The sequence below is a fragment of the Oncorhynchus tshawytscha genome, linkage group LG25 (genome assembly GCF_018296145.1).
Source record: "Oncorhynchus tshawytscha isolate Ot180627B linkage group LG25, Otsh_v2.0, whole genome shotgun sequence".
In the NCBI taxonomy this organism is placed as follows: Eukaryota; Metazoa; Chordata; class Actinopteri; order Salmoniformes; family Salmonidae; genus Oncorhynchus; species Oncorhynchus tshawytscha.
Window position 1 is genome coordinate 37,457,565 of NC_056453.1, and position 24,063 is coordinate 37,481,627.

At 42.1% G+C, this 24,063-nt stretch overlaps 1 pseudogene; it reads right to left on the reverse strand.

Moving 5' to 3' along the window:
• Nucleotides 1-18,225, reverse strand: part of LOC121840861 — a 96,893-nt pseudogene extending 78,668 nt beyond the window's left edge.
• Between the last annotated feature and the right edge of the window lie 5,838 nt (nucleotides 18,226-24,063).

Genomic DNA, 24,063 nt, shown 5'->3' on the forward strand with positions numbered 1-24,063 from the left:
GTCTGTCGATCTGTCTGTCTGTCTGTCTGTCTGTCTGTCTGTCTGTCTGTCTGTCTGTCTGTCTGTCTGTCTGTCAGCCTGTCTGTCAGCCTGTTTGTCTGCCTGCCTGCCAGTCTGTCGATCTGTCTGTCTGTCTGTCTGTCTGTCTGTCTGTCTGTCTGTCTGTCTGTCTGTCTGTCTGTCTCTGTCTGTCTGTCTGTCGATCTGTCTGGTCTGTCTGTCTGTCTGTCTGTCTGTCTGTCTGTCTGTCTGTCTGTCTGTCTGTCTGTCTGTCTGTTTTTTTCTGTCTGGTTTGTCTGTCTGGTTTGTCTGTAAGTCTGTCCATCCACAGGGAGGAGACCCACCCTCTCACACAGACTAACACACCTACATACAGTGCATTCGAGCCTTATTCTAAAATTAATTTAATTATTTATTTTTCTCAACAATCTACACACAATACCCATAATGACAAAGCGAAAACAGGTTTTCAATTTTTTGGCAAATTTGGAACCCGAAATACCTTATTGACAAGTATTCAGACCCTTTGCTGTGAGTCTCGGAATTGAACTCAGTTGCATCCTGTTTCCATTGATCATCCTTGAGATGTTTCTACAACTTGATTGGAGTCCACCTGTGGCAAATTCAAATGATTGGACATGATTTGGAAAGGCACACACCTGTCTATATAAAGGTCCCACAGTTGACAGTGCATGTCAGAGCAAAAACCAAGCCGTGAGGTTGAAGGAATTGTCCATAGAGTTCCGAGACAGGATTGTGTCGAGGCACAGATCTGGGGAAGAGTACCAAAACATTTCTGCAGCATTGAAGGTCCCCAAGAACACAGTGACCTCCATCATTCTTAAATGGAGGAAGTTTGGAACCACCAAGACTCTTCCTAGAGCTGTCCGTCCGGCCAAATTGAGCAATTGGGGTAGAAGGGCCTTGGTCAGGGAGGTGACCAAGAACCCAATGGTCACTCTGACAGAGCTCCAGTGTTCCTCTGTGGAGATGAGAGAACATTCCAGAAGGGGAACCATCTCTGCAGCACTCTACCAATCAGGCCTTTATGGTAGTGGCCAGACGAAAGCCACTCTCAGTAAAAGCCCGCTTGGAGTTTGCCAAAAGGCACCCAAAGGACCCTCAGACCATGAGAAACAAGATTTTCTGGTCTGATGAAACCAAGATTGAAGTCTTTGGCCTGAATGACAAGTGTCACATCTGGAGAAAACCTATCACCAGCCCTATAGTGAAGCATGGTGGTGGCAGCATCATGATGTGGGGATGTTTTTCAGTGGTAGGGACTGAGAGACTAGTGAGGATCGAGGCAAAGATGAACTGAGTAAAGTAGAGAGATATCTGTAAAATTAATCTATATGGGCATTAGAACTAATGGATATATGGAGGTTGAAACTACTGACCTAGTGAGATATACATGGAGGAGGTTTAATACCCTGACCTAGTGAGATATACATGGTGGAGGTTTAATACCCTGACCTAGTGAGTTATACATGGAGGAGGTTTAATACCCTGACCTAGTGAGATATACATGGAGGAGGTTTAATATCCTGACCTAGTGAGATATACATGGAGGAGGTTTAATATCCTGACCTAGTGAGTTATACATGGAGGAGGCTTAATATCCTGACCTAGTGAGATATACATGGAGGAGGCTTAATATCCTGACCTAGTGAGATATACATGGAGGAGGTTTAATATCCTGACCTAGTGAGATATACATGGAGGAGGCTTAATATCCTGACCTAGTGAGATATACATGGAGGAGGCTTAATATCCTGACCAAGTGAGATATACATGGAGGAGGTTTAATATCCTGACCTAGTGAGATATACATGGAGGAGGCTTAATATCCTGACCTAGTGAGATATACATGGAGGAGGTTTAATATCCTGACCTAGTGAGATATACATGGAGGAGGTTTAATATCCTGACCTAGTGAGATATACATGGAGGAGGCTTAATATCCTGACCTGGAGGAGGCTTAATATCCTGACCTAGTGAGATATACATGGAGGAGGCTTAATATCCTGACCAAGTGAGATATACATGGAGGAGGTTTAATATCCTGACCTAGTGAGATATACATGGAGGAGGCTTAATATCCTGACCTAGTGAGATATACATGGAGGAGGTTTAATATCCTGACCTAGTGAGATATACATGGAGGAGGTTTAATATCCTGACCTAGTGAGATATACATGGAGGAGGCTTAATATCCTGACCTAGTGAGATATACATGGAGGAGGCTTAATATCCTGACCTAGTGAGATATACATGGAGGAGGCTTAATATCCTGACCTAGTGAGATATACATGGAGGAGGCTTAATATCCTGACCAAGTGAGATATACATGGAGGAGGTTTAATATCCTGACCTAGTGAGATATACATGGAGGAGGCTTAATATCCTGACCTAGTGAGATATACATGGAGGAGGCTTAATATCCTGACCAAGTGAGATATACATGGAGGAGGTTTAATATCCTGACCTAGTGAGATATACATGGAGGAGGCTTAATATCCTGACCTAGTGAGATATACATGGAGGAGGTTTAATATCCTGACCTAGTGAGATATACATGGAGGAGGTTTAATATCCTGACCTAGTGAGATATACATGGAGGAGGCTTAATATCCTGACCTAGTGAGATATACATGGAGGAGGCTTAATATCCTGACCTAGTGAGATATACATGGAGGAGGCTTAATATCCTGACCTAGTGAGATATACATGGAGGAGGTTTAATATCCTGACCTAGTGAGATATACATGGAGGAGGTTTAATATCCTGACCTAGTGAGATATACATGGAGGAGGTTTAATATCCTGACCTAGTGAGATATACATGGAGGAGGCTTAATATCCTGACCTAGTGAGATATACATGGAGGAGGCTTAATATCCTGACCTAGTGAGATATACATGGAGGAGGCTTAATCAAGCTACTGTAGCCGTCTTGATTTCTTCCTGGTCTCGTTCTTGCTGGCATCAAAAGTTTAAAAAAATATTAGTAGGAGACAGAATGTGATCGGACGACCATCTAATTGGTCTCCATAGAACTCTAAATTTAGTCAAAGCCTATTGGATGACAATATGTTCTTCACTAAGACAAAATAATTAATTAACTGACTTTTTTTCTGCACAACATAGGTACAGCAGATCCCCTTTTTGTATGGGACACTTTTAAATGTGCTTTTAGAGGCACAAAATAGGTTATTTATTCAAGAACGATCAAGTGTAAAGTATTTAAAAAATAAAGCAATTTGGATGGAAAATGCTACCAAAAAGAACTTACAGAAACTCGTTACAAATACACTACGATTCAAAAGAGGAAGCAAATATTTGAAGCATATGTTTTATTCTCAGTCTCCTCTGAATTATGTTAACTATAAGGATTCCTTTCCTCATAAAAAAATATTAATAATGTAAAATAAACTGAAAGACCTGTGTGAAGGCCAACTTACGGAATAGGACATTTTTGAGGCAATTAAATATTTTCAGTGTGGAAAAACACCAGGGCTTGATGGTATAACAGAAGAGGGATATCAGACCTTTTTTGATGTACTCAAAGATCCATTATTAGCATGTTTTAATTACTCCTATAAAAACGGTAGACTTTCAGGTACTCAACAAGAAGTTCTGATTTCATTACGACTTAAACAGGACCCAGGTGGTATGTATAAAGATCCAGTCTATTTTAAAAACTGGACTCTAACACTTCAATGTAGTGCTGCAAAAATCCCGGCGAAATGCATAGCACATAGTATAAAAAAGTTTTTTTACCAGATATTGTTCATCCTGATCAAACAGGTTTTTACACAGATGATTTATTGGAGATAATACATGACAATTACTTGAAACAATTGAACATTATGAAACATCAAAGATACCAGGCCTGTTCTTCATAGCAGATCTTGAAACAGTGTTTGATGAAGTACGACTAAAATGTATATATAATTACCTGGATTACTTTAATGTAGCTGCCTACTCCAGACAACTTATTTTTGAAAACAAATGAGCAAAAAAAAAAAAACATTTTATTTGGAATGCTAAGCCAGACAAAATTAAATGTGCCTATTTATATAATTAATATAGGTTTGGATGGCAAAAAATATTTGAAAGCTTTAAACCTCTCACTAAAAGCTTCACTCATACATAAGTTATACTTAAACCCCAAATGGTTCTCCAGTGGAATAAGAAAGGCTCATCCATTGTTCAAAAATTATTTTTTTTGCCTTCATACAGATTACAACTTCTCATTTCCAACTAATTGAAAATGAAATGTTGTTTAAAGTATCACCTTTTCTTAAACAAGCCGTACAAATATGGTTACAATTTAAGTTTTTATCCTACTGAAAAGATAGAACAAATATTACAACAAATGTTATGGTTAAACTCAAATATACTGACTCTTGAAACTAACAAAAGGAGCTATTTGGACATAAATGATGGACATTATTGAACAAAACAAACATTTATTGTGGAACGGGATTCCTGGGAGTGCATTCTGATGAAGATCATCAAAAGTAAGTGAATATTTATAATGCTATTTCTGACTTCTGTTGACTCCAACATGGCGCATATCTGTTTGGCTTGATTTGTCGTCTGAGCGCCATACTCAGATTATTGCATGGTGTGCTTTTTCCATAAAGTTTTTTGAAATCTGACACAGCGGTTTCATTTAGGAGAAGTGGATCTAAAATTCCACGTATAACACATGTATCTTTTATCAATGTTTATTATGAGTATTTCTGTAAATTGTGGCTCTCTGCAAAATCACTGGTAGTTTTGGAACTACTGAACATAACGCGCCAACAAGACATACATGTATTGTGTAACATGAAGTCCTATGAGTGTCATCTAATGAAGATCATCAAAGGTTAGTGAATAAATGTATCTATATTTCTGCATTTTATGACTCCTCTCTATGGCTGGAAAAATGGCTGTGTTTTTCTGTGACTTGGTGCAGACCTAACATAATCGTTTGGTGTGCTTTCGTAAAGCCCTTTTGAAATCGGACACTGTGGCTGGATTTACAACAAGTGTATCGTTAAAATGGTTTAAAATACATGTATGTTTGAGGAATTTTAATTATGGGATTTCTGTTGTTTTGAATTTGTCGCCCTGCAGTTTCACTGGCTGTTGACATGTGGGACGCTACCGTCCAACGTACCCTAGAGAGGTTAATGATATTATGAATATAAACGGTGGAGTTATGTCACGTGCTGCTATCAAAAATTTATTAATTTCAGCATTACCACAAAAATGGAGGATGCAAGTGGACAAGGGAGAAAGTAGGGAATTTGTTTGCCTGCCAAATATTAAAGATACAAATTGTCTGAAAGGAATTAAATAGAAAAATAGAAAAATAGAAACCAGTTTCATTTGAGGACAAAAATGTTGGCAACAAAAATGCATGGTGCAAAATAGGGAAGAGAGTTTCGATGGCACATTGTTTATGAACTGGTAGAAAAAACAACACTTGATTCAACACTTAGAGTTTTTCAATATGAATTATTATACACAATTATTGCAACCAACAGAATACTATATATATGGGGCATACAACAATCTCAGCTCTGTAGATTTGGTTGTGAAGAGACAGAATCACTAGATTCATTTATTCTTGTCACGCCCTGGCCTTAGTTATCTTTGTTTTCTTTATTATTTTGGTTAGGTCAGGGTGTGACATGAGGGATTTATGTGTTTTGTCTGGTCTAGGGTTTTTTGTATGTTTATGGGGCTGTTTCCTTTCTAGGTAGTTTGTATGTCTATGGTTGCCTAGATTGGTTCTCAATTAGAGGCAGCTGTCTATCGTTGTCTCTGATTGGGAACCATATTTAGGCAGCCATATTCTGTGGGTACTTTGTGGAGTGGTTGTCTTCTGTCTTTGTGCCATTGCACCAGATAGGACTGTTTCAGTTTTCACATTTGTTGTTTTGTATTTGGTAGTGTTCTCGTGTATGGTCTTGATTAAACATGTTGATCTCTAACCACGCTGCATTTTGGTCCTCCTCTCCTTTAACGAAGAAAACCGTTACAATTCTGGTATTGTCTCTATGTAGCTTGTTTCTGGTCACAGGTTCACGAATGGTTAAAAAATCTATATATTCACTTAAAATTAACCCCACAAATAGCAGTGTTGTACAGATATTGGAAATCCATAGTCAGTCAATAAATAATATAATAATAATAATATAATTTAATAAAAGTACAAAGGGATCCTTGACGAAAACCTGCTCCAGAGCTCTCAGGACCTCAGACTTGGGCGAATGTTCACCTTCCAACAGGACAATGACCCTAAGCACACAGCCAAGACAACGCAGGAGTGGCTTCGGGACAAGTCTCTGAATGTCCATGAGTGACCCAGCCAAAGCCCGGACTTGAACCCAATCTAACATCTCTGGAGAGACCTAAAAATAGCTGGGCAGCAACGCTCCTCATTCAACCTGACAGAGCTTGAGAGAAGAATCGGAGAAACTCATTCAATGCTTCTAGCGTCATGCCCAAAAATAACCCAAAAGACTCCAGGTTGTAATCGCTGCCAAAGGTGCTTCAATAAAGTACTGAGTAAAGGGTCTGAATACTTATGTAAATGTGATTATGTAACTTGTGTAAATTTCCTTTGCTTTGTCATTATGGGGTATTGGGTGTAGATTTATGAGAGGAAAAAGGTATTTAACTCATTTTAGAACAAGACCCAATGTAGCAAAATGTGGAAAAAGTAGAAGTCTGAATACACTACAACTCCAAACTCTCTCTGTTCCGTAACTCCACATTCTCTCTGTTCCGTAACTCCACATTCTCTCTGTTCCGTAACTCCACATTCTCTCTGTTCCGTAACTCCACATTCTCTCTGTTCCGTAACTCCACATTCTCTCTGTTCCGTAACTCCACATTCTCTCTGTTCCGTAACTCCACATTCTGTTCCGTAACTCCACATTCTCGTTCCGTACTCCACATTCTCTCTGTTCCGTAACTCCACATTCTGTTCCGTAACTGTTCCGTAACTCCACATTCTCTCTGTTCCGTAACTCCAAACTCTCTCTGTTCCGTAACTCCACATTCTCTCTGTTCCGTAACTCCACATTCTCTCTGTTCCGTAACTCCACATTCTCTCTGTTCCGTAACTCCACATTCTCTCTGTTCCGTAACTCCACATTCTCTCTGTTCCGTAACTCCACATTCTCTCTGTTCCGTAACTCCACATTCTCTCTGTTCCGTAACTCCACATTCTCTCTGTTCCGTAACTCCACATTCTCTCTGTTCCGTAACTCCAAACTCTCTCTGTTCCGTAACTCCACATTCTCTGTTCTGTTTCCGTAACTCCACATTCTCTCTGTTCCGTAACTCCACATTATCTCTGTTCCGTAACTCCAAACTTCTCTCTGTTCTGTTCCGTAACTCCACATTCTCTCTGTTCCGTAACTCCACATTCTCTCTGTTCCGTAACTCCACATTCTCTCTGTTCCGTAACTCCACATTCTCTCTGTTCCGTAACTCCACATTCTCTCTGTTCCGTAACTCCACATTCTCTCTGTTCCGTAACTCCAAACTCTCTCTGTTCCGTAACTCCAAACTCTCTTCTGTTCCGTAACTCCACATTCTCTCTGTTCCGTAACTCCACATTCTCTCTGTTCCGTCCGTAACTCCACATTCTCTCTGTTCCGTAACTCCACATTCTCTCTGTTCCGTAACTCCACATTCTCTCTGTTCCGTAACTCCACATTCTCTCTGTTCCGTAACTCCACATTCTCTCTGTTCCGTAACTCCGCATTCTCTCTGTTCCGTAACTCTACATTCTCTCTGTTCCGTAACTCCACATTCTCTCTCCGACTGTAAAACTGAATGGCCAAATATCTGTAAAGTGACTAATGAAACACTGACACAAGTCTCTGTCTCTCTAGGCTTCTTGTAGTCTCTCTCCCTTTCTATTTCCATTTCTCTCTCAATTCAACTCTCTTTGTCTCTTTCACTCTGTCTCTGTTAAATCCAATTTAAGGGGCTTTATTGGCATTGGAAATATATTAAATAAATAAAATAAAAAATCAATTTCAAATGACATATTATGTCTATATACAGTTTTGTAACGATGTGCAAATAGTTAAAGTACAAAAGCGGAAAAATGTGGGTTGTATTTACAATGGTGTTTGTTTTTCACTGGTTGCCCTTTTCTTAAGGCAACAGGTCACACATCTAGCTGTTGTGATGGCACACTGTGGTCTTTTCTGGATTGTGTTGTTGTTTGTGTACATAGATTTTATAATGTCATATGTTTTTGCCCCAATACCATCAATTTGTATAGCAGACCCTCATGCCAAATTGAGTCAAATGCTTTTTTTGAAATCAACAAAGCTTGAGATTACTTTGCCTTTGTTTTGGTTTGTTTGTTTGTCAATTAGGGTGTGCAGGGTGAATACGGGGTCTGTCATACGGTAATTTGGTAAAAAGCCAATTTGACATTTGCCTAGTACATTGTTTTCACTGAGGAAATGTATGAGTCTGCTGTCAATGACAATGCAGAGGATTTTCCCAAGGTTGCTGTTGACGCATATCCCACGGTAGTTATGGGGGTCAAATTTGACTGAAGACTGTGTCATTAGCCTGTTAGGGAGCAGTTCTCTCTCTCTCTCTCTCTCTCTCTCTCTCTCTCTCTCTCTTTCTCTCTCTTTCTCTCGCTTTTTCTCTCTCTCTCTCTCTCTCTCTCTTCTTTCTCTCTCTTTCTCTTCTTTCTCTTTCTCTCTCTAAATTCAATTTCAATGAGGGCTTTTTTTCTCTTTCTCTCTCTCTCTCTCTCTCTCTCTCTCTCTCTTTCTCTCGCTTTTTCTCTCTCTCTCTCTCTCTCTCTTTCTCTCTCTTTCTTTCTCTTTCTCTCTCTAAATACAATTTCAATAAGGGCTTTTTTCTCTCTCTCTCTCTCTCTTTCTCTCTCTCTTTCTCTCTCTCTCTCTCTCTCTTTCTCTCTCTCTTTCTCTCTCTTTCTTTCTTTTTCTCTCTCTTTCTTTCTCTTTCTCTCTCTCTCTCTAAATACACTTTCAATAAGGGCTTTTGTCTCTCTCTAGTCAGAGTGTATGCTGGGAGTGAGTCGGGAAGCAGGAGCGATTGTGTTCCAAAGGCACGTTGTGTTAGCTAATCCAAGTCTGTCATTTTAAAAGGCTAATTGATCATTAGAAAACCCTTTTTCAATTATGTTAACACAGCTGAAAACTGTTGTTCTGATTAAAGAACCAATAAAACTCAAATATACCTGACAGTTCAAAAGTTTGGGGTCACTTCGAAATGTCCTTGTTTTTGAAAGAAAAGCAACAGTTTTTTACCATTAAAATACATCAGATTGATCAGAAATACAGTGTAGACATTGTTAATGCTGTAAATGATTATTGTAGCTGGAAATGGCTGATTTTTAATGGAAGATCTACATAGGCGTACAGAGGCCCATTATCAGCAACCATCACATACTGTGTATATATATTGATTAGTTGAGTTGTTTTAAGTTTATATAGTCTCACTATCACTAAGCACGTATAGGGGTGGTGGGATCGTTGAGGTTGGTTCTCTCGAGGGCGTAACCAGCGGGAGGGACTGATTGTAATGGTCACTTGTGGAGCTGTAGAGTTTGAAAGGGTGAAGATTCCCACTGAGGCAGGGTGTTCTGTGGAAGAATGTAGCTTAGCAGCTGGCGCTATCATTGGGTATGATGGCATAAAATCAGCCTCAAGGATGAATAGCGCTGTAGTGATATTCCTAGACTCCTTTGAGAAGGTGAATATGATAGTTGAGAGTTGTGTTGTGTTTTGGGAGACACAGACGTCGGTGATCCTGCTTTATGAATGGAAAATGAAGAAGCTGTTTTCAAAGTGCAGAGGCATAAAATGAAAATTTAAGGGGTGGTGAAGGTTCTAATTCCAAAAGGAAGGATTTAAGGGGTGGTGAAGGTTCTAATTCCAAGAGGAAGAATTTAAGGGGTGGTGAAGGTTCTAATTCCAAGAGGAAGGATTTAAGGGGTGATGAAGGTTCTAATTCTAAGAGGAAGGATTTAAGGGGTGACGAAGGTTGTAATTCTAAGAGGAAGGATTTAAGGGGTGGTGAAGGTTCTAATTCTGAGAGGAAGGATTTAAGGGGTGACGAAGGTTCTAATTCCAAGAGGAAGGATTTAAGGGGTGGTGAAGGTTCTAATTCCAAAAGGAAGGTAAAGATTGATAAATCAGTTGAGGATAAACAGGTTGTAGAGATGGTGAAGTTTTCCCCTGGGGATGATGCGATAGTGAGGCAGATAATCCTTCTCAACAAAATAGGATTTGACAAAAGGGAAGAAACATATGCAGTATTATAATGTAACAGATTTTTTTCCAGAATATGAATTGTTTATTGAATCAAAGTTTCTGATGTGAAAAACAACGGTGGGTGGTTTGACAAGCCCAGAAATTGCTAGACTAAAGAAAGTGTGGTAAATTCTAAAGGAAATTAAAGAGTTCAGTCGCAGTTTTAACTCTGTATAGAGATGTGTTTTCTGTTTCTTACTCCATAGTCTTTTTCAGTCATGAGCAGTTTTAAGAGAGCCGTAGTGTATGAGTTAATAAAGGGAAAGGGAAGTGACATCAGTTTTAAGAGAGCCGTAGTGTATGAGTTAATAAAGGGAAAGGGAAGTGACATCAGTTTTAAGAGAGCCGTAGTGTATGAGTTAATAAAGGGAAAGGGAAGTGACATCAGTTTTAAGAGAGCCGTAGTGTATGAGTTAATAAAGGGAAAGGGAAGTGACATCAGTTTTAAGAGAGCCGTAGTGTATGAGTTAATAAAGGGAAAGGGAAGTGACATCAGTTTTAAAGGGAAAGAGCCGTGAGTTTTAAGAGAGCCGTATGAGTTAATAAAGGGAAAGGGAAGTGACATCAGTTTTAAGAGAGCCGTAGTGTATGAGTTAATAAAGGGAAAGGGAAGTGACATCAGTTTTAAGAGAGCCGTAGTGTATGAGTTAATAAAGGGAAAGGGAAGTGACATCAGTTTTAAGAGAGCCGTAGTGATGAGTTAATAAAGGCAAAGGGAAGTGACATCAGAAACGGGGGTCATGAAAACTAAAAACGTAGGGGTGTGGCCATCCTGTTCTCAAAAGGTTTTTGCCTTTGTCATACGAGTTTGAAGAGGTAGTTGAGGGGAGGTTATTAAAAATTAGAGTGAGGTCTGAAAACACCACTATGTGTTTAATAAATGTATATGCCCCTGTAGTGGCAGTCGAGAGGGTATGTTTTTTAGAGACATTATCAAATACCATTGAGAAATGTAATACTGAGGATTATTTATTTCTTGCTGGGGGATTTTAACTGCACAGTCAGTGATTTAGATAGAAATCACAAAGAACCTCATAAAGCCTCAAAGACATTTTTTAAAACGCCTTATTGTAACACATGAACTATGTGATATTTGGCAGAGTCAAAATGGAGGCACGAGACAGTACACATGGGCCAATGTGAAAGAGAACACCATCTCTCTGGCCAGGTTAGATAGGTTTTATTGTTTTGAGCATCAATCTCAGGTCTGTAAGTCAAGTGTGATCCCCGGTGGGATTTTCAGATCATAGTTTAATAACAGAGGTGGTGTACATTAACACTGTAAACCCTAAAAGTGCATACTGACATTTTAATACAACTTTACTGAGTGATGATCACTTCAGGAAATGTTGTAGTTTGTTCTGGGAGATGTGGAGAGGTTTCTGGGAGAGGTGGAGAGGTGGAGAGGTTTATGGTAGATGTGGAGAGGTTTCTGGGAGAGGTGGAGAGGTTTCTGGGAGAGGTGGAGAGGTTTCTGGGAGAGTTGGAGAGGTGGAGAGATGGAGAGGTTTATGGGAGATGTGGAGAGATTTCTGGAAGAGGTGGAGAGGTTTCTGCGAGAGGTGGAGAGGTTTCTGGGAGAGGTGGAGAGGTTTCTGGGAGAGTTGGAGAGATGGAGAGGTTTATGGGAGATGTGGAGAGGTTTATGGTAGATGTGGAGAGATTTCTGGAAGAGGTGGAGAGGTTTCTGCGAGAGGTGGAGAGGTTTCTGGGAGAGGTAGAGAGGTTTATGGGAGAGATGGAGAGGTTTCTGGGAGAGGTGGAGAGGTTTCTGGGAAGAGGTGGAGAGGTTTCTGGGAGAGGTGGAGAGATTTCTGGGAGAGGTGGAGAGGTTTATGTGAGAGGTTGAGAGGTTTATGGGAGAGGTGGAGAGGTTTCTGGGAGAGTAGGAGATCTCCACCCATGTCCATGAGTCCGGAGATCGCTGCTGCCCGATACCACGCTGCTTGGTCCTTGGTTGGTGGGTGATTCTGTAACGATCGTCGTTGGAATGAGACCAAAGCGCAGCGTGGAAATTGTTCAAATTTAATGTTCATAAAAAACACAAACAAAATGACAACCGGAGAAAACGAAAGCACACCGTTCTGTCAGGGAAACAACCTAAACAGGAAACAATCAACCACAACTAAAATGGGGAAAACAGGCTACCTAAGTATGATTCTCAATCCGAGACAACGAACGACACCTGACTCTGATTGAGAACCATACTAGGCCAAACACATAGAAAAAAGAACATAGACTACCCACCCCAACTCACACCCTGACCAACCTAAAACAAAGAGATAACAAAGGAACTAAGGTCAGAACGTGACATTTTGAGGCTTTTGGTTTCAGCTCTGATTATACTGCCATGATCATATATGTTGACATTGAAAGTGTATTGAAAGTTAGCGGTGGCTTGAATGCTCCTTTGAAAGTGTGTAAATTAGGCAAGGGTGAGCCTCCCGGGTGGCGCAGTGGTTAAGGGCGCTGTGACACCAGAGACTCTGGGTTCGTGCCCAGGCTCTGTCGCAACCGGGAGGTCCGTGGGGCGATGCACAATTGGCCCAGTGTCGTCCGGGTTACAGAGGGCTTGGCCGGTATGGATATCCTTGACTCATCGCGCACCAGCGACTCCTGTGGCGGGCCGGGTGCAGTGCGCACTAACCAAGGTTGCCAGGTGCACAGTGTTTCCTCTGACACATTGGTACGGCTGGCTTCCGGGTTGGTTGCGCGCTGTGTTAAGAAGCAGTGCGGCTTAGTTGGTTTATGTATCGGCAGACGCATGACTTTCAACCTTCATCTCTCCCGAGCCCGTATGGGAGTTGTAGCGATAAGACAAGATAGTAGCTACTATAACAATTGGATACCACGAAATTGGGGAGAAAAAGGGGTAAAATAAAAAAATAAAAAATAAAAATAATAATAATGATATCACAGATGTCTTAAAAAAATAGTAATAATAAAAAATTAGACAGGGGTGTTCGTTGTCCGGAATGTTGTATGCCATTGCAATACAGCCACTACTAATTATCATTAGAAGTCGCATTGAGGGGGTGTACCTTTCAGAGGATATTCCTCCTATTCATCTCTCAGCCTTTGCTGATGTAGTTATTTTGGTGAGAAATGAAGCGGAGGTGGATAGTTTGAGTCTCATGGTTGATCGGATTAACAATGTGGTTGCCTCTGCACTGTGGCATCGGTTGTCCTGTTCAGAGCCACCATCTGGCCTTCTGGCCAAGATACAGGCAATTATTCTAGATTTTTGGGGGATAAATATCATTGAGTTCCACAAAGTGTTTTGTATTTGTCAAAAGAGGAGGGGACAAGGTCTTGTACATTTTGCTAGTAGGGCTGCTGCTTTCCCGTTTCAGTTTATTCAAAGGTTGCTTTATGGACCGAAAAATTAGGTGTGGAGAGGGGTGGCAGGTCAGGTAATACAGCAGGTAGGGGGATTAGATTTAAAGAAGGCTTTATTTTTCATTGATAGTAGCCAGACTTCTAGGGGTGGAGTACCTCCGCTTTACAGAGGCCTTCTTAGGGTTTGGAGTATAATGAAGGTATCCAGACACACTAAGGCTGAGTCAGTGCATTGGCTGCCCACATGAATGGATGGAGGACGGGTGGCTGAACATTTGGGGGTGAGGTCTGAAAGGATCGTTGGACAACTGCTGGGAAATTGTAGGAAGGCTCTGTCAACAGAAGAGTGGATTATGCTCAAGAGTTACAAGAAAAGGCACCAGATGAAGACGCCTAATTTCCCAGACTAAGGATTAAACCCGATATCCCAGAGTCAGACAGACTAAGGATTAAACCCGATATCCCAGAGTCAGACAGACTAAGGATTATACCCGATATCCCAGAGTCAGACAGACTAAGGATTATACCCGATATCCCAGAGTCAGACAGAATAAGGATTATACCCGATATCCCAGAGTCAGACAGACTAAGGATTATACCCGATATCCCAGAGTCAGACAGACTAAGGATTAAACCCGATATCCCAGAGTCAGACAGAGTAAGGATTATACCCGATATCCCAGAGTCAGACAGACTAAGGATTATACCCGATATCCCAGAGTCAGACAGACTAAGGATTATACCCGATATCCCAGAGTCAGACAGACTAAGGATTAAACCCGATATCCCAGAGTCAGACAGAGTAAGGATTATACCCGATATCCCAGAGTCAGACAGACTAAGGATTAAACCCGATATCCCAGAGTCAGACAGAAGGCTTCATTAGTGGATTTGAGAGGGTTGGAAGCGGTGGGTTTGGATGAGGTGAATGGGAAGGAGTTATATAGGGGGTGTGTCAAGGTTTTTACATAAAGATAAATTGAAAAATAGAAAAGACACTCCTTGAAGGGTAAAACTGGGCCTTGATGACAAGGTAAAGCCAGCATGGAGAACACTGTACAGGGGACTGGTGATATGTAATGGAGGGTGTTGATGACAAGGTAAAGCCAGCATGGAGAACACTGTACAGGGGACTGGTGATATGTAATGGGGGGTGTTGATGACAAGGTAAAGCCAGCATGGAAGAGCACTGTACAGGGGACTGGTGATATGTAATGGGGGTGTTGATGACAAGGTAAAGCCAGCATGGAGAACACTGTACAGGGGACTGGTGATATGTAATGGAGGGTGTTGATGACAAGGTAAAGCCAGCATGGAAGAGCACTGTACAGGGGACTGGTGATATGTAATGGGGGGTGTTGATGACAAGGTAAAGCCAGCATGGAGAACACTGTACAGGGGACTGGTGATATGTAATGGGGGGTGTTGATGACAAGGTAAAGCCAGCATGGAGAACACTGTACAAGCCACCATTACTAAAGGATACTAGTGATATGTAATGGAGGGTTTTGCATGGCATCATTGAAGTTAATGCTGTTGTATCTGTTATTAATTCAGACGTCGGAGATGGATGTCCGTTATATCAGATAAACAATGTTTCACTGTTAATGGAGAGAGTGTGACAGGATAAAACCTCTGTTGGAAATGTTACAGTCTGTGTGTACAGCTGTAGGGGGAGATTATCAATAACACTGTTTTCATTTGGGGGTTTCAATACAGTAAGCGAAGGAAAAGAAGATGTCAACTTTACATTTTATTTTGGGACAAGCTAAGATGTCAACTTTACATTTTATTTTGGGACAAGCTGAGATGTCAACTTTACATTTTATTTTGGGACAAGCTGAGATGTCAACTTTACATTTTATTTTGGGACAAGCTGAGATGTCAACTTTACATTTTATTTTGGGACAAGCTAAGATGTCAACTTTACATTTTATTTTGGGACAATGTCAAGTTTACTAAGATGTCAAGTTTACATTTTATTTTGGGACAAGCTAAGATGTCAAGTTTACATTTTATTTTGGGACAAGCTGAGATGTCAAGTTTACATTTTATTTTGGGACAAGCTAAGATGATGTCAAGTTTACATTTTATTTTGGGACAAGCTAAGATGTCAACTTTACATTTTATTTTGGGACAAGCTGAGATGTCAACTTTACATTTTATTTTGGGACAAGCTGAGATGTCAACTTTACATTTTATTTTGGGACAAGCTAAGATGTCAACTTTACATTTTATTTTGGGACAAGCTAAGATGTCAACTTTACATTTTATTTTGGGACAAGCTAAGATGTCAACTTTACATTTTATTTTGGGACAAGCTAAGATGTCAACTTTACATTTTATTTTGGGACAAGCTAAGATGTCAACTTTACATTTTATTTTGGGACAAGCTAAGATGTCAACTTTACATTTTATTTTGGGACAAGCTAAGATGTCAACTTTACATTTTATTTTGGGACAAGCTAAGATGTCAACTTGACATTTTATTTTGGGACAAGCTAAGATGTCAACTTTACATTTTATTTTGGGACAAGCTAAGATGTCAACTTGACATTTTATTTTGGGACAAGCTAAGATGTCAACTTTACATTTTATTTTGGGACAAGCTAAGATGTCAAGTTTTTCTGAGTTGGAAAAAGGAGATAGACAAGGGATAAGGATGTCAGATGTGTTTTTAAAAGATTCGTTTAAAGTTGATTTTGAGTTGTGAAAGATCTCCCATTGATTGAGGAGAAGTGGATTTATGAAGGAGCAATTTTTTTCCATTTATTTTAATTGTACGTTTATTTAAGAATGACACATTTGTTGTGTAATTTCTGAAAAGGCAGTGCGCCAAAATTTGTGTTAAATCTGATATAAAATTAAGGTTTTATAAAATGTCAAGCTCTCTCTCTCTCTCTCAATTCAATTACAACAAGAGTTTTTCTCATTCTATCTCGCTCTCTCTCTTTTTCTCTCACTCACTTTCTCTCAACTCAATTTCAATAAAGGATTTTCCCTCCCTCCCTCCCTCCCTCCCTCCCTCCCTCCCTCCCTCCCTCCCCCTCCCTCCCTCCCTCCCTCCCTCCCTCCCTCCCCTCCCTCCCTCCCTCCCTCGGCTCACACTCTACTCTATTCCACTCCTGTTCAAACTCTCTAAAGTGACTGTCAATTTAAAGCTGACAAATGCTCACTGCTGAACTCCACAGCTTCTATACTGTCTACTGTGGACTCTTCCAAAGTCCTCAAACAGTCCGAAGACTCCTAAACTCAAACAGTAAGGGAGAAAGGAACTGAATATATAACGTGTGTGTGTGTGTGTGTGTGTGTGAGAGAGAGAGAGAGAGAGAGAGAGAGACAGAGACAGAGACAGAGACAGAGAGACATAGAGAGAGAGAGAGAGAGAGAGAGAGAGAGAGAGAGAGAGAGAGACTACCACATTTGTGACTTATAGCCTGTCATAAGGCTGTGATGATAGATATGATTCTACTGAGTTAATAGTGTGTGTGTGTGTACTAAGATTCCAGTCCAACCACATATAGTACAGTAAATATAGTCCAATCACATACAGTACAGTAAATATAGTCCAATCACATACAGTACAGTAAATATAGTCCAACCACATACAGTACAGTAAATATAGTCCAACTACATAACAGCTTGCTTTATAACTAGCTACATGACTCTCAGGCAGAACTATATCGTTCTCTATCTTACTCCTCTTTGCCCCTCACCTCACTCTTCTTTCTTTCGGCTCTTCTTCCACTCCCTCTCTCCATCCCCCTCTCCTCTGATTTGAAGTGGAGTTTCAGATTTGGGGCAAAGCGAATCTTTCATGTCTGTCTGTATGAACTCTGGTCTGGGAGAGAGAGAGGCTTCAGAAGACTGACTGGCCTTGGTCCTGATTCGCTCTCCCTCTCTCCCCCCCCCCCCTCTCTATCTCCCCCTCTCTCCCCCCTCTCTCTCCCCCTTCCCTCTCTCTCTCTCTCTCTCTCTCTCTCTCTCTCTCTCTCTCTCTCTCTCTCTCCCCCCACACTGTCTATGTTGATCTCCCTCTTCTATCGGTCTCTCTCTCATGATTCCATCACTCCATCTCCCCTCTCTCTATTACACCAGGTCTGTCTAGACAGTGGTGTGGAAAACAAGAACTAAATTATATTTAACAGCAAATTGAAAAGATGGCAGAGGAGGAGTGAGCCTTATCAGGGAAGGAGGCTCATCCTCCTCTTTCTCCCCTCCGTACAAAATTCATAGACCTACGATATTACCTTTTTACGGTGAAGGTGGTGTGTGTGCGTGTGTGTACACCCTGTATGTGTGTGTGCTTGTGCACGTGACTGTTTTTCTGTGCATGTGTGATTTTATCACTCTTCACTCACCGATAGTGTGGCTGTGAGGGTGGGTGTGTTGTTCTCGTTGCCGGGCTGTTCGCTGTGTGTCTGTGTGGGTGTGTACAGCGTTAGAGCGTGCTCTGCCACCGTGCTCTGACCCGTGTAGTCTGCTGGCGGGTGGGGGTGGGGAGGGGTGTACTCCGTTGGAATGCCGTTCTGGGGGTGTACTGGGCTGGGGGTAGGGCTGGGCCATCGCTTCCGGGGGGGCTGGCCCCTCTTGGTTACCCTGAAGAGAGAGAGAGACCTAAACATCAGCGCCACAGGTAACTTCCACAAAGCTGTGAACGATCTGAGAGACAAGGCATGAAGGGTCTTCTTGCCATCCAAAGGAACATAAAAATCAACATACCAATTAGGATCTGGCTAAAAATACTTGAATCAGTTATAGAACACATTGCCCTTTATGGTTGTGAGGTCTGGGGTCCGCTCACCAACCAAGACTTCACAAAATGGGACAAACACCAAATTGAGACTCTGCATGCAGAATTCTGCAAAAAAATATCCTCAGTGTACAACGTAGAACACCAAATAATGCATGCAGAGCAGAATTAGGCCGATACCCACTACTTATCAAAATCCAGGAAAGAGCCCTTCAATTCTACAACCACCTGAAAAGAAATGATTCCCAAACCTTCCATAACAAAGCCATCACTTACAGAGAGATGAACCTGGAGAAGAGTCCCCTAAGCAAGCTGGTCCTGGGGCTCTGTTCACAAACACAAACACACCCCACAGAGCCCCAGGACAGCAACACAATTACACCCAAGCAAATCATGAGAAAAGAAAAAGATAATTACTTAACACATTGGAAAGAATTAACAAGAAAACAGAGCAAACTAGAATGCTATTTGTCCCTAAACAGAGAGTACACAGCGGCAGAATACCTGACCACTGTGACTGACCCAAATTTAAGGAAAGCTTTGACTATGTACAGACTCAGTGAGCATAGCCCTGCTATTGAGAAAGGCCGCCGTAGGCAGACATGGCTCTCAAGAGAAGACAGACTATGTGCTCACTGCCCACAAAATGAGGTGGAAACTGAGCTGCACATCCTAACCTCCGGCCAAATGTATGACCATATTAGAGAGACATATTTCCCTCAGATTACACAGATCCACAAAGAATTAAAAAACAAACTGGATTTTGATAAACTCCCATATCTACTGGGTGAAATTCCACAGTGTGCCATCAGATCAGCAAGATTAGTGACCTGTTGCCACGAGAACAGGGCAACCAGTGAAGAACACACACCATTGTAAATACAACCAGTATTTATGCTTATTTATTTTCCCTTTTGTACAGTAACCATTTATACATTGTTACAACAGTGTATATACACATAATATGATATAATATGACATTTGTCTTTATTCTTTTGAACCTTATGTATGTTAAATGGTTACTCTTCATTTTTAATGTTTATTTCACTTTTGTATATCATATATATTCACTTGCTTTGGCAATGTTAACACATGTTTACCATGCCAATAAAGCTCTTGAATTGAATTGAATTGAAGAGAGAGAGAGAGAGAGAGAGAGAGAGAGAGAGAGAGAGAGAGAGGGAGGGAGAGAGAATGGTTAATGCTTGTTGGCCAATCAGTGTATCATGCTTAGTATGTTTAAAATAAGATATGTGATATACAACACTATAGCGCAGGGTTTCCGTGTCTTTGGGGACTACCAGGGCAGTAGATTGTCCATCGTTGCAGATAGAAGTGCCACAAGTAGAACTGCCGTGATTGATTATGCTTCATGTCAGACAGGCATGTTTGTCCTACATAGTATATTTCTATCTGAACGTAGAGGAAAGGAGGATGGGTAGAAACGGAGAGAGAGGCATGAGACGAAAACCCAGTTTGGTCTGTCTATTTTAATTGAGTTATGATCACCCACGGTTTTGCAATAAAAAAGCCACAAGCGTTAAGAATGAGAGGTGACACAAGCAATCAGTGCCCTGTCTCTCTGTCCCTCAATAAAACGCCAGGAGAGAGATGCTCAAATCTAATAAACACACACACACACACACACACTCTCACACCGCAGACACGCACGCAGGCACAAGTCTCAGACCTTTTCTTGACATGGGTCGTCCCTCCCTTACCAGACCTCTCTCTCTCTCTCTCTCTCTCTCTCTCTCTCTCTCTCTCTCTCTGTCTCTCTCTCTGTCTCTCACTCTCTCTCTCTCTCTCTATGTCTCTCTCTCTCTTTCTGTCTCTGTCTCTCTCTCTGTCTCTCTGTCTCTCTCTGTCTCTGTCTCTCTGACTCCTGTCTCTCCTCTGTCTCTCTCTCTGTCTCTCTCTATGTCTGTCTCTCTCTCTTTCTCTCTGTCTCTCTCTATATGTCTCTCTGTGTCTCTCTCTATGTCTCTCTCTATGTCTCTCTCTCTGTCTCTCTCTCTGTCTCTCTCTCTCTCTATGTCTCTCTCTCTCTCTCTCTCTCTCTCTCTGTTCTCTCTCTCTGTCTCTATCTCTCTCTGTCTGTCTCTCTCTCTGTCTCTCTCTCTGTCTCTCTCTATGTCTCTCTCTATGTCTGTCTCTCTCTGTTTCTCTCTCTCTATGTCTCTCTCTGACTCTCTCTCTCTCTCTGTCTCTCTCTATGTCTCTCTCTATGTCTGACTCTCTCTGTTTCTCTCTCTCTGTCTCTCTCTCTTGTAAAAGTTCTAAAAGTTCTCAATCTTCTAAAAGGTCTAAATGTTCTAAATGTTCTAAAAGTTCCAAATGTTCTAAAAGTTCTAAATGTTCTAAATGTTCTAAATGTTCTAAAAGTTCTAAATGTTCTAAAAGTTGTACAAGTTCTAAATGTTCTAAAAGTGTCAAAAAGTCTGGAATAAAATCAAGGCATCTTTTCAGAAGGTTTCTATGATCAACATAAAGCTATTGTGGTTTTCTATACTTCCTCACACTCTGATCTGTTTAACCTGTCTTTGTACTTGTCTCCACCCCCCTCCAGGTATCGCCCATCTTCCCCATTATCCACTGTGTATTTATATCTGTGTTCTCTGTTTGTCTGTTGCAAAGTTTGTCTTGTCAGGTCTTACCAGCGTGCTTTACCGTCTTCCTGTTTTTCTCAAATTTATGTTTCCTAGTTTCCATTGTTCTGACCATTCTGCCTGCCCTGACCCCTTAGCCTGCCTGCCTTTCTGTACCTTCCTGACTCTGACCCAATTACGAACCTCTGCCTGTTTGGTAAATAAACATCTGCTATTCTTGCTGTCTTCGTCTGGGTCTTATCCTGAGTTCTGATAGTCCTAACTGGCCACAGACAAACAGAAAATACAGATATAAATGCACAGGGGATAATGGGGAAGATGGGCGACACCTGGAGGGGGGTGGAGACAATCACAAAGACAGGTGAAACCAATCAAGGTGTGACTTGTTGCGTTTCTCACCAATAAAATAATTTGTTATTTGAAAATCAAAATAATGACAGTGACTTAATTAACTTCATATGTCATGAGTCTGTCTTCGGTTATCACCACAACATCACCATTACATTTACGTCACTTAGCAGACGTGCTTTTCCAGGGTGACTTACAGGAGCAATCAGGGTTAAGTGCATTGGTCAAGGGCACATAGTCCAATTTTTCATCTAGTTGGCTCTGGGATTTGAACCAGTAACCGTTCGGTTACGTGCTAAACCGCTACGCTACCTGCCGCTACCTGCCACCCAAACATAACCGTAACATTTTACCCGCTCTTTTAGTCTAATTGACCTCACAGTTTTCCATGTGCTCCAGTAGTGGAGAGGAGAAGCTGCCTTGCACAGAAGGAGCTCACGAGAACATTCAGCACAGAACATTGAGTTAAGAAATGTCACTCAGTTGTGTATGTGAGATGCCCAGTGAGAAATGGGTCACCTCAAGTTTTATTTTTCATGAACCTAAATGAAGAGAGTGATGTGTAATATATCTTACCTGCTGAGCCTGCGCTACCACTGTCACACACACACACACACACACACACACACACGCACGCACGCAGAAACACACACACACACAAACACACACACACACATACACACATACACAAACACACACACACACATTAAGCAAAGGGCAAGTCAAAACCTTCCTCTGCTCGAAAGAGAAAGGAAAAGAGAAGAAGAATAGGGTGAAAAGGACAGAAGGAAGAGAGGACATAGAGTAGAGGTGGAGAAAGAAGAAGAAAATGTGTAGAGAAAGAGGAGAGAGGGAGAAAGAGGAGGAGAGAGAAAGAGGAGGAGTGAGAAAGTGGAGGAGAGAGAGAGAGGAGAGAGGGAGAAAGAGGAGGAGAGAGAGAGAGGAGAGAGGGAGAAAGAGGAGGAGAGAGAGAGAGAGAGAGAGGGAGAAAGAGGAGGAGAGAGAAAGAGGAGGAGTGAGAAAGAGGAGGAGAGAGAGAGAGGAGAGAGGGAGAAAGAGGAGGAGAGAGAGAGAGGAGAGAGGGAGAAAGAGGAGGAGAGAGAAAGAGGAGGAGAGAGAAAGAGGAGAGAGGGAGAAAGAGGAGGAGCGAGAAAGAGGAGGCGAGAGAGAAGGGGAGCGAGAAAGAGGAGGAGAGAGAAAGAGGAAAGAGGGAGAAAGAGGAGGAGAGAGAAAGAGAAGAGAGGGAGAAAGAGGAGGAGAGAGAAAGAGGAGGAGAGAGAGGAGAGAGGGAGAAAGAGGAGGAGAGAGAGAGAGGAGAGAGGGAGAAAGAGGGGGAGCGGAAAGAGGAGGAGAGAGAAAGAGGAGGAGAGAGAAAGAGGAGAGAGGGAGAAAGAGGAGGAGAGAGAGAGAGGAGGAGAGAGAGGAGAGGAGGAGAGAGAGAGGAGGAGAGAGAGAGAGAGGAGGAGGGAGAAAGAGGAGGAGAGAGAAAGAGGAGGAGAGAAAAGAGGAGGAGAGAGAGAGAGGAGAGAGGGAGAAAGAGGAGGAGAGAGAGAGAGAGAGAGGGAGAAGAAAGAGGAGGAGAGAGAAAGAGGAGAGAGGGAGAAAGAGGAGGAGAGAGAGAGAGAGAGAGGGAGAAAGAGGAGGAGAGAGAGAGAGGAGAGAGGGAGAAAGAGGAGGAGCGGGAAAGAGGAGGAGATAGAAAGAGGAGAGAGGGAGAAAGAGGAGGAGAGAGAGAGAGGAGAGAGGGAGAAAGAGGAGGAGAGAGAGAGAGGAGAGAGGGAGAAAGAGGAGGAGCGGGAAAGAGGAGGAGAGAGAAAGAGGAGGAAAGAGAAAGAGTAGAGAGGGAGAAAGAGGGCAGCGAGAAAGAGGAGAGAGGTAGAAAGAGCAGGAGAGAGAAAGAGGAGAGAGGGAGAAAGAGGGCAGCGAGAAAGAGGAGAGAGGTAGAAAGAGCAGGAGAGAGAAAGAGGAGAGAGGGAGAAAGAGGGCAGTGAGAAAGAGGAGAGAGGGAGAAAGAGGAGGAGAGAGAAAGAGAGAGAGAGAAGAGAGAGAGGAGAAGAGAGGAGAGAGGGAGAAAGAGAGAGAGAGGGAGAAAGAGGAGGAGAGAGAAAGAGGAGGAGGAGAAAGAGGAGGAGAGAGAGAGGAGAGAGGGAGAAAGAGGAGGAGAGAGAAAGAGGAGAGAGGGAGAAAGAGGAGAGAGGGAGAAAGAGGAGGAGAGAGAAAGAGGAGAGAGGGAGAAAGAGGAGGAGAGAGAAAGAGGAGAGAGGGAGAAAGAGGAGGAGCGAGAAAGAGGAGGAGAGAAAGAGGTGGAGCGAGAAAGAGGAGGAGAGAGAAAGAGGAGAGAGGGAGAAAGAGGAGGAGAGAGAAAGAGGAGAATGGGAGAAAGAGGGCAGTGAGAAAGAGGAGAGAGGGAGAAAGAGGAGGAGAGAGAAAGATGAGGAGAGAGAGAGGAGAGAGGGAGAAAGAGGAGGAGCGAGAAAGAGGAGAGAGAGAGGAGAGAGGGAGAAAGAGGAGGAGAGAGAAAGAGGAGGAGCGAAAAGAGGAGAGAGAGAGAGGAGAGAGGGAGAAAGAGGAGGAGGAGAGATAAAGAGGAGGAGAGAGAAAGAGGAGGAGAGAAAGAAGAGGGAGAAAGAGGAGGAGAGAAGAGGAGAGAGAGAGGAGGAGAGAGAAAGAGGAGAGAGGGAGAAAGAGGAGGAG